At 29.9% G+C, this 14,555-nt stretch overlaps 1 long non-coding RNA gene across 4 annotated transcripts; it reads left to right on the forward strand.

Annotated features, from left to right (window-relative positions):
* The first annotated feature begins 360 nt into the window (after window positions 1-360).
* LOC100568606 lies at window positions 361-7,064 on the forward strand. Of its 4 annotated transcripts, XR_003838920.1 has the most exons (8): window positions 361-1,250; window positions 2,356-2,557; window positions 2,696-2,853; window positions 2,916-3,042; window positions 3,110-3,273; window positions 3,322-3,357; window positions 3,426-3,548; window positions 6,645-7,064. It is a non-coding gene; the product is annotated as an uncharacterized LOC100568606 (long non-coding RNA). The 4 variants fall into 4 exon arrangements; XR_003838919.1 differs by lacking the exon at window positions 3,322-3,357 and having other exon boundaries at window positions 372-1,250; XR_510630.3 differs by lacking the exons at window positions 3,322-3,357; window positions 3,426-3,548 and having other exon boundaries at window positions 424-1,250.
* Window positions 7,065-14,555: the final 7,491 nt, after the last annotated feature.

The following is a 14,555-nucleotide window of genomic DNA, read 5'->3' on the forward strand; positions in this document are numbered from 1 at the left end:
ATTCATTTCTCAATCTATCGATCCTAGAATTATGAATAGTTATACGAATGTACAACAGTCATTAATAAAGTAATATTAAAATAGTGTAATTTAGTGCTTATCTACTATACGATAGGAATCAGTAAAAAAAGATAGTAAAAAGATCATCTATTTATCCATCTTTTGGACGCAAAGGAAACACTGAAAAGTTATAAAAGGTTAAAATGGACGCAATCAGATGACGCCCATAACATTAAAATTATAATGTATTAATTATATTTTTAACATACATAATCAATTTTAAAAATGTTAGTAGGTAAATTATAATTTTATCTTTGCCACATATTTCAATAGTTTGACTATTATGGCCGATCATGTGATCGCATATAGTTCAATGTACATAATTAAAAACTGACTGCATACCAGCATCACACGAATAGTTCATAATTTTTAGAAGAACCGATAATATTATTATGTTTCTAGAACACAAGTGTTGTTGTAATATTACTATCGTTTGTTTTATAGCGTTGTCTTATGAAGTTGACAATTAATAAATTCTCTGCAGATATAGTCAGTGTTAGAACATGTTCGGTAAACTATTTTTTTAGTGTCATTATGTAACTTATATGTGTTGTTGGTGCACGATTGGCCGTCACGGCGGCACACAATATTATATAATAATATTATTACGTGACGATTACGCTATTTTCACCGGGATCCGGGTCAAGGTCATGCTCCAAGACTATCGATGTCCGGCGTGCCTCGCCTTTCCTGGCCGGTTGCAATCTATAGTGCAGCCTAGTACCCCGCGGCCTATTAGTATGGTCTGATTTCGTGAACCGTTCGTACCGTCGAACTTGTGTTCGTGACAAAGATATTAAAATATTGTTCCGGTCGAATGTGCTCCGCCGCCCAGTCTCACCGCCGTAATGCTTACCGCTTCATCCGAGTATACTTATGACCAACCGCCCTAGGTTGGATGAAGTATTAAAATCCGTAGTTGTAAGTCTCAAAAGTGTCCGTGATTTACAACCGCGGACGCTTATAATATTGCACGGGCTACGCACCCATCCACACAACAGTTCGTTAGTGTGGACACCGGCCCGTGCCCTTTCATAAGGCCTTTGTGCCACCCTCCAGACAGTACTCCAGTCAACGTCCATCAGCCATCTGCGTCCCACATCGCCCGGTCACCATAGTTCCTGCCAACTGCTGAGACCGCAGCCCAAGTCTCCGCGAAAAGGTTGGGTCATTTGTGAGTTATGTAATAGGTAGGTACCTACGTTCATCGTAGCTCGATTATATAATATATTATTTTATTATCAATCGTCATGTTCGTCTGACTAGCGAGATATATTATCACCATTGACACGACACGATAAGCCCGTTCGTATTATTTAATTTTAATTTTTAACCATCGAAATTTCGTGTTACAATTATTATTGTATAGGTACCTGTTTTATATTAATTATTATCGGCGGTGTATATTCCGTAAATTCCGACGCATCATTTATTTGTCAGCACAATATTGTATTATTTTTCTAAATTCATATACTCTTCCGTTCTCATAAAATGCAGTCCACTATCATCTCCGGGTCAGTAACCGACAACCGTATGCCATCGATCGCCTGTAAAATGGCATTACCCGATGACATCCACAACGTCATCGATTCATCGCGGCTGCTCAAACCAGTTTGCTCATCCTAACACACTTTCATTTTATATAAATATAACTTATATGTATAATTAATATTCGTTGTTTATAATTTTTAAATATATTTGCTTTAATTTAAATTTACCATTGACAATGTAGGTGACGCATTCCTGGTTAATATATTCATGTACGTAATACCAGTGTTAACAATATAGTAATAAAAATAAAACCATGTTTTCAAGACATTATTATACTATTATAGTATAATTTCATTATATTAAAATATTAAATATACCCAAACAGTTTAATAAATTATACATCTATAAAGTGGAGAGTTTTGAATAATATATTACAATATAATATTATGTATCAGTAATTTAATCATAATAATAATCCGTAATTTTCGTATGCATAAAATACCACTTCTTACAGACAAGTTGATGGCTTTAACTTCCAAAGCTTAAGTTTTTTACACTGTAATTCTTATTTTTTTTACTTGGATAACGATTTTCTGGAGTAGAATAAATAACAATAAAGTCTTAGGCTTATAGACATAAAATACTATGTTCCATGGATTCTTGAAATTTTGAACAAAAATGTAAATGTGTTTCGTTGTAGGTATCAATTTAAACTTTAAATTTCTTGTATTGTCTTGGTTTTTTTTTCATAACAACTTCTGATTCCAAACTAACATATTTTAGAAAGAATAAATATTTTGACAGAGAACACCGAATTCATGCGTTTTACTGACTGTCCAAGGAGTTGTACATTATAATGAAGGTTCTCGTGAGATTTTTTCTCCCGGGACAATACCATTATATAAGCCAACATATCTTGCACCAAATGGACGAGAAAATACTACACTAGAACTATTTTGTCAGCCTAATGGAACGTGAAATAAACAACTATATAGATGCAATACATGTAATTGTATTTTTTATCTTATAAGTATAAGTCTTTAGTTTATATAAATGTTACTAATTTACTTAACTTTTACGATATCCTTACTGTACTACTATCATTTATTTTTATATTCAAATATTATTTTAAATTACGGTAAAGTATACATCATAAGCAAAATATTGATAAACAATGGTGAAAAAGCACTTTTTGGAACGACACCTTGGAATGTTAGAATATGTCGATTAAATAAAACAAATTCCAATCATTATTTGATATGCGTGGAGGATCAATTATTGCTTCAAACTTAATAGTTCCTGGTAAATTCTTTGTACAAACAATTTAAGAAATAATGAAAATTAAATAAATATTATTTTTAAAGGCTCATTGTTTTTGGAAAAATGGTATGTTATCTAATAATATATCTATAATTGACCGTCTATACAAAGTTGCTGCTGGAAAATATTATAGAACCAATTAATGACTTAAAATTTCCTCAAATAACCAATGTAAGTTATGAATAATTCAAAGCTTACAAATAATTTGTATGACATATTATATAACATTAATGTGCAGGTGGATATGATTCACTCGAAAGAAGGTTATTACGGATCCTATGGGTTTCATGCTGAATATATAGCTATTATTGTGTTACAAAAGAGTTTCTTTTAGGAATGGTGTTGTACCTGTTTGTGTTGATTGGAATGGTGAATAATATAGTCAATGGAGATCAAAAAAAGGTTGGTTTGTAGTATTATTTAAATAATATTATTGTGATTTAATTACAGTGACTGTTGATAAGTTTTGTGCCTGTTCTGCATGGGGTAATACAATCTTTAAACATTTATACTGTTAACTGTCACTATTGACCATTGTTCATTTGTATGTAAAGAGAAAATGCAGTGAGATTATCTACAAGAGATTGCATAAGTACCTACAATATTTTGGCATGTTATTACAATACATAAATAAAAGTGGATAAGTGTATGTCGCTCTGCTGTACAGTATGTTACAAGTAGGTCACTGTAATGGATGGTGTTAAATTTGAATTCAATGATATAATACCATTGTGTAAGAAAAACGATTCTGAGCGAAAACGGTCAGTCATCCTATGATATTACTAAGTATATTTGATGATGTTATTGTGAATAAAATAATTTATAAATTTACCTATTTACGTGGAACATTGTTTTAAATTTTCAATCCTAAGCTATAAAAGTTGGACATTTTTTAAACTACAAAATAATTATTAAATTTTGTCAAAATTCAAACTTTAAAGGCTCATAAACAGTTCAAAAAGAGTCAAAATATTTTCAAAATTGTATGATGTATAGAAAATGAAAATGAAAATATAAATATTCAATTAAATTTTCATGTATCTACAGTTATTCGTTTTTGAATTACAACAAAATAACAAAATCGCTACATGAGAAATCGAGTGAATATCCAATATTGTAAAAATATGAACTTCAAATGCTCATAAAAATGTAATTTGATTTAATTTAACTGTAGACATTTTTTTTTGATAAAGGTAGACAAACTTATGAATAATCTTGTATTATATTTTCAAATCTTAGATTAAAAAAAAAAAATTTTAATGAATTTCAACTGCTAATTTTCGTGATTTTTCCGTCTTTTGTCAAGATTTGAACTTTAAATGATAGGTAATAAAAAAAAACTGCGACTAAGGATTTTTAATATTTTTTAAATGATATTGTAACAGTATATTAGAAGTGTATTAAATATAATAATAATAATAATAATATAATATTTAAGCTTTTTTACCCAACAAATAAAGTTTTATTGATATTCATAGAAAATAAGACTAATAAAAGGGAGCGCTTAAAATGTCCGAAAATATTTTGTTCGACCAGTATTTTGGCCGAAAAATATTTTATCCGAAAAATATACACTTAGAAAAGTATTTTGTCAGAACTATATTTGATGCGAAAAATATTTCATCCGAATCGTATTTTATCCGAAAAATATTGTCAACGAAAATAATAAAGCAGAAAATATTTAAAAAAATATTTAATAAAATTGGAAACTGAAAATGTTCCTAAACAAATCTAAATAATTTGTAAATTTTATCGTGTATAGAAAATGCAAATATAAACAACCAGTGAAAATTTCATGTGTATAAATAAACCAACAAAAAAACTTACAATAACAAATGTTACAAACGTATGTTTATTTGTTTTAGAGTTGCACCAAAAACCAAATTTTGCGTAAGAATTCCCGTTTTTCCTTAATTTGTCTTTTGTTTTTCACGGTGCTTTTGAAAATTACTGGGAATTTTAATTGTTGACCTCCCCAATGCACCAACAATATTCACTTTCCTATTAAACAAGATACTGAAGTTGAAAATCAAAGCATTATTTCGACTACTTATCTTATACACAGACACAAAAATAAAAAATGTATAAAATAATAAAAATAAAACACACATATGATATCATTGTAAAATTAATACATTCATCGTTCCACTCAGAATCTAAAAAAGTGGGCGGATAATAAATTTGTAAACACTGAATATTGAAGGTACCTAGGACACATTAAAAAGTGAAGATTAACTTGATTTGTATTAAATTAATTAATCTATTGTACAATATTAGTAAAAGAAATAAGAATTTAATTTTACAAATCTATCAAATAAACTATATACAAAGCGAGCGTACATCAGGTGCCATTTTTTTCATAGATACCTATTGATTGTTTTAAGGTCATACGTAATTATAGTTTTTTTTATGAAAAAAAACGGCTGTAGCCATTTTCCTCCAAAAACGAGATACCGTTTTCCTCCACTGTCCATTTTCCTCCAATAAATAATAAATAAAATAATAAAATAGTTAATATAAATAATTTATGCATATCGAAAAAATAAAAAATTTTCTTTATTAGGCTTAATGTATTAAACTATTTTTGATTTTCGTTTTCCGTTATAATTACGTTTATAAATTTCAATCGTTTTTTGTCAAATATAACGTTATTATAACGTTTGCAAGCCCTAGGGCCTGGATCCTAGACTTACTCTATCTTTATAATACATAACGTAATGCTACAACACCGGCTAAAATATTAGAGGAAAATAGACATCATTTCAGTCTAAAATAATGTGGAGGAAAATGGAAACCGACCTTTTTTTTTGTGGAGGAAAATGGACATTGGAGGAAAACGGTATCTCGTTTTTGGAGGAAAATGGAACCACCCAAAAAAACCACACATCACTGTAAAACCAGTAAATTCAATGCTCCCTCACAGTCTAAAATACTAATATGAAATACATTTTTTGCTTGAAAAGCAATGTCTTAGAAAATTCAGAAAAAATGCAATTTGTAATTAAATCCACGCCTTAATTATAATTAATAATAATTGCTGGTGACGCATTGATGCCGAGGGGAGTTTATTATCAGCTGAACCGATATCTATATAAAATCTTAAACATATGATACAAACACTTTTTCACACTCAGGCGTTTTGATACAAAAATACAAAATATTTATAATTTATATTTATACCGATTTATTATAAATATATAATAATGATAAATTATTTTTGAACAGTGGCCCATTGGGAAAGTTCGCGGTATCCCGCCGGTCCAGTCTGACCCTTATATTGTCATTATTAAAGAAATAAATAAATAAATAAAACAAACTTAACACGTATTTTGTTTTAAAAATGTTCACTCCGTAGTAAACACTCTACAAGTGAGTAGCTCCGTGTAAGCTATCAAAAATAAATCAATACATTTATAAAAACAAAATATTAGGGGTCCTATGAAAATTGAAATAATTGGTACGTGGTCTATGGAGAAAAAAGTTCTAAACTTGACAGGTACTTAATTATAATATATCTACTACATGTATGATATGTGAATATATACAAAAGTTATATGAAATATTTTAATTGAAAATGTGTGTACATGACACCACTAAATATTATAGTTTCTGCCACATGTTATAGGTACTATAATATCACATAATATCCTTGTAATATAGTAGGTACCTGTATATAATTTGTAATAATAATAAAAATGTATATTGCACCTACTACCCAATAGCAGTCGTATGATAAAATGTAATATTAATGTATTATTATAAAATATTTTTAGTTTCAGAACATAGTGTGGACGAAGGAGACAGCGAATCAGAATCATGCTTTTTAGACGCTAATTGGTATTATTTATCGGAATAGTGAGTGTCAAGGATCCAGAACTGAAAAATTCAATTGCAGTTTCTACAGAAGTTAAGTACCACATTTAATGGATTCATAAACTGTATAACCATTATAAATAAGTCAAATATAATTAAGGTAATGTTATTCCAATTGTAATTGAAATACATATTTGTATATTTTGAATAATTAGTATTTTTATTATGTTTAACATTTTTTAACAGTTCTTATAATTGTTCATTAAAATTAATAAGAATAGGTACGTATGTATTCATTTTGTATTGTACACACATATATTATATATAAGCCAAATAATACTCACTCGCTAACTCACTCACTCACTGCATCTTAATCGCAACCTACTGTACATCAGAGTGGTATTCACTTGCCCAGTTGTTTTACTTATGTATTATAACATGCTAAAATGTATACAAACGTTAGTACAGAATCTCACGGGATTTGCTCTTTACATATAAATGGACAATGGTCTGATTAATTTTCATTCCTTCTTAAATTCGCTGCACGAAGATTTTACCAGGAACTATTAATTTTGGAGCAATAATTGATCCTCCACACATATCAAATAATGATTGGAATTTTTTTTATTTAATCGATATATTCCAACATTCCAAGGTGCCGTTCCAACAGGTGCTTTTTCACCATTGTTTATCAATACTTTGCTGATGATATATACTTTACCGCAATCTAAAATAATATAAAAATATAAAAATAAATGATAATAATACTAAAAGGATAAAGTAAAAGTTAAGGAAATTAGTAACATTTATAGACATTAAAGACTTATCTTTATGAGATAAAAAATGCAATTACATGTATTGCATATATATAGTTGTTTATTCCACATTCCATTAGACTGACAAAGTAATTCTAGTGGAGTATGTTCTTGTCAATTTGGTTCACTATATATTGGCTTCCATTATGGTGTTTCTATTGTATCGGGTTAGATTAAAGCAATTAGCTAATTAGCATAATTACTATTTAGGGTACATTTTATATCTATATTATATGATAGTAGAGAAGGACACATTTCTATAAACATAAACAAACTATAATCATCATAACCAAAAATCGAACTCATTATATTAAAACCCTACAAATTACAATACAGAACTTACTAAAATATAACCCATTAGAAATCGTAATAAGATGTCGTTTCAACAAATGCTAGTTGACCATCGGACAATCATAACTATTATACTTGATTTATGATAAAGTCCTCATTTGTATTTTATTTTTTTATTAGTTTTGTTGTAGTCACTTGTACCATAATAGTTTTAATATAAAGGTTTATATATTATAAAAAATACAGATACTTTTGTAATATTTATTATAGTATGTTCAGTTTAATTTTTTTTTTATGTTTTTATTTTGTTATAATTTGAAAGATAATAAAAAATATAATAACACAATTTGTAATCTATATATATAAAAATGGAACGTGAAAAATGTCGTTACTCGTTACCTCATCAATCGAGAACAGCTGGTCCGATTTGGCTCAAATTGTTTTTTAAGATGTTCGTAATAATTGCCAGAATAATGTTTCTACGACAGAAAGTTTTAGGAAAATCCACCGGAAAAGTAGGAAATCCGGATGTAAAAAATACAACAGTGTATTATAATATATTGGTTGCAATTGGTTAAGCGGGCATGTTTGTTGATTTGTATTATTTGTTTTTGTCAATATATATATACCTAACTATATAAATGTGAAATGAAAATCTCCCTACAGGCTAAACTCTGGAACTACTTATCAGATCTTCTTGGTTTTTTTTTAAACGAAAGAGTATATCATGGAGAAAGTTCTTATGCAAGTGAGGAAAATCCACCGGAATAGTAGGAAATCTGGATATCAAAAATACTGCAGTGGCGCCATCTCTGTCCCGAAAAAATAATATTATTAAATATATAATAATAAATAATATTTAAATATTATTTAAATAGGTATTTATAATTATTATTAATTTTGTGGTATGCTAAAAATTATCCATACTTAATTATTATACAATGTACATATAGGATAATTTTTTTTTTCATTTTATAATTATTATAGTCATACCTACTGAATCTAACACTTCAAATTTAAAATAATATTGACACCCCTTGGAATTAAACTATCGATGTTATTTCGTAATGCATAATACAATTTCTTATCACTCCGTCCCCCACGCGTCCTACCCAAATTAAGCAGTGAATATATTTGATTACCTATACAATATTGTGATACCATGTGCAGATCACTAGTGTCTACACGTCTTGAATGCAGCACTTTATGTAATTATATATAAATATCATTGTAGTATATTATTTTCAGATATATACAAATAATATAAAGATATTGCATATTATCATCAAACGTTAAAAAAATTTTTGAATTGATAAAAAAAAATATTTTACATCGATCGGAGCATAGTATTATATTTTATATATTGAATAATCTTTAATATATCTATATCTATATATATAAAAATGAATGTATGTGTGTCAGTTTGTGTGTCTCCATATTACCATGGCAACCAATTATATATTATTTTGAAATTTCCGATGGAATGTTTTGTATATAAATGGTTGCCATGGTGATATGTAAAACATATTATTCATGTAGAGTTGACAATTTTAATGGGCAACGAAGTGAACGGGATCAGATATTTTTACATACATAGAAAGATTATACCTCTGAGCAGAAGATAGGCTAATTTAAAAAGGGAGAGGACCAACCCCGGGAGGTGCTCAAACAGGGATTTTGATATTTTATATGGACATTTTTGTTTATAAATGGTTGCCATGAGTTTTGAAGCTATTATAGTAATAATTATTGGTTGCCGGGAAACGAAGTGCACGGGATCAACTAGTAATATATAAAAATGGAGCGTGTAAAATGTACGTTACCTCATCAATCGAGAACGGCTGATTCGAATTGGTTCAATTTTTTTTAAGATGTTGGTAATTGCCAGGAGAAAGTTTTTACGTAAGAAAGTTTTAAGAAAATCCACCGGAAAAGTAGGAAATCTGGATGTAAAAAATACAATAGTGTCGCAACAGTGTATTATATATTGGTTAATCGGACATGTTTGTCGATTTGTATTATTATTTTTTGTTAATATATATGTATATTATATACCATTAAAACCAATAGCAACCATTTAGAAACAAAAACTTCCATTGTAAATTTCATAATTCTTGTTTGAGCACCTCCCAAGGTTGGAATTTATCCTTTTAAAATTATCCTATCTTCTTCCAAGAGGTCTAATATAATATCTCCATATCAATTTCCATCGTAATCGATTCCAGCCGTGTAGGAATACATAAAGGACACACACACACAAACATTCATTTTTATATATTATACTAGCTGATCCCGTGCACTTCGTTTCCTGTTAAATCTACCAACTCTATATGACTCAAACTATGTTCAATTCGTTATTTAATATTCGGTATATGGTGTTCAAAATGTATCTTAACTTTTCCGTTGCATGGAATACAAATTCTGATTCGCAGCAGTATAATATTATCAGTTAGGCAATCTACCTGTGGTAGATCGCGGACCCCGTACTGTTTGACGTAACTTTATAATTTAACTCTAAAGTATCAAAGTTATACCAAGTATGTCACTGAACTCCTCCTAAACGGCTGAACTAATTTGTAAATGCCGACTTGTCGACTAATATTTCCTCCTCGTCCGCGAAGATGTGGCATTGTTTTATGTAGGTACATAACTTATTTGTGAGTATAATACGCTCAATATTTACGTAATTGCAATACATATAATATCAAAACACAGTGTACAATAAAATTAAATGCATTGAATGAATACACTGATTTTATGGCAACCAATAAATAATAATTATTATTATAATAGTTTTAAAATCCATGGCAACCATTTATAAACAGACATTTCCATCGTAAATCTCTAAATCCTCGTTTGAGCACATCCCCTGGTTGGACCCAGGGGAATGATTTGTGAATGTAAACAATTCGGGGCGTCACCCAAACGCATACAAAAAAATTCATTCAAATCGGTCCAACCATTTAGGAGGAGTTCAGTCACAACACACGTACAGTAAAATTATATATATTATAAAGATAAAAATGAATGTCTGTGTGTAGATTAGACCTCTGGAATGATCTCGGTTTGTGTTGGGACTACGGTTGGTACGCGTTTTATTATGTGAGGCAGATAGATCATCACAGAGAACCCGGGTGGTCACCCATCTGGGAGCCTGATCGACCGCAGCACACATTACTATATTAGTGACTGCGTCCAATCACTGCGCTTCACCAAGTCACCATACAACGAACTCTAATACACTCCACTTTAAATTGTATAATATTATATGTTTATATATTTACCAGCTTGAATTCTTGCCAAATGTATTATATTATGTAACATTTAACATATCAACAAATTGTATACAATATTAAAATCCTTAATATAGAAATAGTATTGAGTAGTAATATATATATATAATGGTATATATATAGATTAGTGTAAATTGAATCATTTGTTGATCGTTGCCACATCGATAAAATTAAATATTTAAGTATCTTGATCGTCATATTTAAGAGCCAAAAGGTGATTTTGAGAGGATATAATAAAGATACTAGATAATATATGTATATTTTAGAAAATTAAGGTTTCAGAAATATAGTAAAAATATATTGGACTAGGTACGTTATGTTATTTGGTATTAGCAAGACTTAAACCTAACCTAACTATTAATTAATCATAAAAATAATAAACCATATATAGGATCATAGTCAAATGGTTTAGAAAACCATGTAAATATTCAAATTAATAATTATGTTTATTCTTATAACGTATCTACTATACAGTGTATTATATGAAAAAGAAGAAAATTAAATACGTCCATTTATGTTCAATTGTTACCTAATAATCGTTAGGGATCAAATGCGTACCGGTTATTAGGTGTATTTTTTCATTGCTCAATATTTAAAAAAACCCAAAATATATAGATCTATTATAAATTTGATATAGATATACAAATAGTATGCATTATAATAATTAAGAAATATAAAATGTATCAAAAAAGGATAATGAAAGGATTGCTGAATCAAGAAACTTGAAAATTTACCCATAGACCATAAGTCATTTCATATTAGAAGTTCAAAAGTAATGAAAATATAAAAATTAAAGGTACACATTTTTTTTATAAGCATTTGAAATTCAAATGTTGATGAAATCCATCAAAATCGCGAACATTATCAAATTATTTTGTATTTAAAAAAATATATAATGTTCAATTTTTGTAGTTAAGAACTAAATGTTCAAAACAAGGTTAAAATATTTATAAGCATAAGTTATACCTATTTAACTATTGCAAATAATAGGTAAAAAATTGGCAACAAAAAACAGCGGTAAAACGGAAATATTATATTATACACCAGTTTTGAATTAAATTTATTTTGATGTTTTTGTTGTGATTTAAAATGATTAGATAACCCTAATGAGTTAAAATCTTAATCAAATACTACAAGTACCTACATTTTATATTGACCTGATATTATAATGTCTAAAATATTTTACATTTTGTAGAGTCTGCATAGTACCTACCTAATGACTTATAATTATAGAAAAATTACAGTAACAATACAACATCTAGGACGTTACCAAATGGGTAGGTATGTGATTTTTATTTATTAGATTTACCGAATTCGTTACTAGCATAGACCTATATAAACTAATGGATAGCGTTTAGAGAGAGAAAGAGGTCAGGGGTACGGTATAGAGTAAAAGAGAAAAGAGAACGTGGGGGAAATACAGTATTAGTTTCATACGTCTATGATTTCCCCCTTTATGTTTTTTCTCTCTTTTCTCTCTTCGACCTTTCTTCTTTTTTCTCTTATATGATTCCCGTGCATTGAGGGCAGGACGGAGTGGAATGCGCAATGTCCATTAGTTTATAGGTCTATGGTTACCAAGCATGACACTAGAATTTTTTCCAGGGGAGGGGCAGAGTGGGGCAAATATTTTTCTTACATACAAATATATATACTATACGAAAGTATTTCCATAAATTAAAAATTTTTAAAAAGTATATTTCATAAATTCTTTGATGCAGCTTTTTTAAAAATAATGTTTTATGACTTTATTATATTGTACATATTTGTCAGTGGTGGGGCTGGCGAGGGGGCTGAATTGTTCTCTGACCTGTTCATTACCAAATGTATTCGTTTATTTTTTTTATTATTAAGTTGTGTTTTGTTATTTTTGTACTTATTATGAAATTTTACTACGATAACCATAGGTGGTTTTAGGATTTGAATTTAGAAAGGAATTTAGTCTCGTATACATTTTAAACATAAAATAACGAGCCCATGGTTGATGGGCCTTTCGCAGATAAATTATTTAACTCAAAGCTGTTTTTGAATAAATCTGGCTTATCAAATCTATTCTAAGTGCACCTATAATATTTTATAATTAATTTTAATTAATGCAATCTAAACTACGACCTGCAGCCACGGTTGACGGAATATCACTTCACGCGTGAAACTTAGCACTGTATTGGCAGCTATTTTAAGTCGAGGAAAAATAATTCAATTAATTGAAAACATTACTTTGCTTTACTTTTAATTTAAACACTATATATAAATACCAAACTTAAAAAAAGTTAAATGCTTATTGGAAACAATTTAATGTCGAAATATTACAATATAAATAAACTAATTCTATTTGAATAAACAGTGTATAGGCACAATTGTCGTCAACAATAAACAATACTAGCCAACACAGTATAATATCAATGTTAAATGCGATATAGTGTTTACTGTTTATACGTCGTAATAATATAATAATAATAATAATGGCCGAGCGGATTAGGCGTCGGTTGCGACGCACACCCACGTCGGTTCGATGCCGGCCGCAGGCGGCATTTTTCTTCGGGCATGTCACGGTGTTCGGAGGAAAGTGCCGCCATCCCGCACCCGGGCATGGCAGGTATCTACCAAAATCAAAAAACACATGTGTTTAAATCTTACAGTACCCTCCTCCACAGTAAAACCACCCAATGGCCTAAGTTGCCGCGGGTTAATTAATAAAAAAAAAAATAATAATAATAGTTTTATAACTTCATTGAAGGTACTTCAGGTATAACTTGTAGGTATATACAATAGTATATTGTGTGGCGAGGGGTGGAAGTGAGCAATTTCAGTTGCGAGCGACGTGTGTAGCGACTAGTGAGCCGCAGACGTGGGCCACATTTTTGGAATTTCCGCAAAGACTAAAATTGCATTCCCGCTCCAGCCACACATACTATTTTTTGTCACATCTCTGCGTTCATCGATCACCTCAAGTTGGTAAAGGTAATGCACTATGGAGGGATATTCTTTGCAACAACTAGACTATTCTATGAAAACAATTTCATGAAAGGAAATTGTTTGTTCGTCATGCAGGGAGGTTATATTTTGAATATAAGATGTTGCCCACGATGTAGATAACCAGTGGCGCCGAACTATATTTTCAAAGGGGGGGGGGGGCAAGTAAAAAGTTATACGGACCACCACCTCCGTTTACGCTTGCTTCAGTGCTGCATATGTATACATTAATAGCTTATTAGGAACATAATTCATAAGTTGTTTGCTGGGGTACCCACGGACCCCCACGACCTCACCCACCAAAAAAAAGGGGGGCGGTCGCCCCTCTTGGGTTATAGGTTCGGCGCCACTGTAGATAACCTAAAGTTTATGTTTTGTAAGGACCGTGGTATAGTTTTCAGTGTTGCCCCAATAACTTATTCAAGAGGGGGTAAAATTTTTTTTTATCCCCAATGATTTTTTGAAAGCATACAGACCATACACTATACTACAATTATTT

The sequence above is a fragment of the Acyrthosiphon pisum genome, chromosome A1 (assembly GCF_005508785.2).
Source record: "Acyrthosiphon pisum isolate AL4f chromosome A1, pea_aphid_22Mar2018_4r6ur, whole genome shotgun sequence".
NCBI classification, from domain to species: domain Eukaryota; kingdom Metazoa; phylum Arthropoda; class Insecta; order Hemiptera; family Aphididae; genus Acyrthosiphon; species Acyrthosiphon pisum.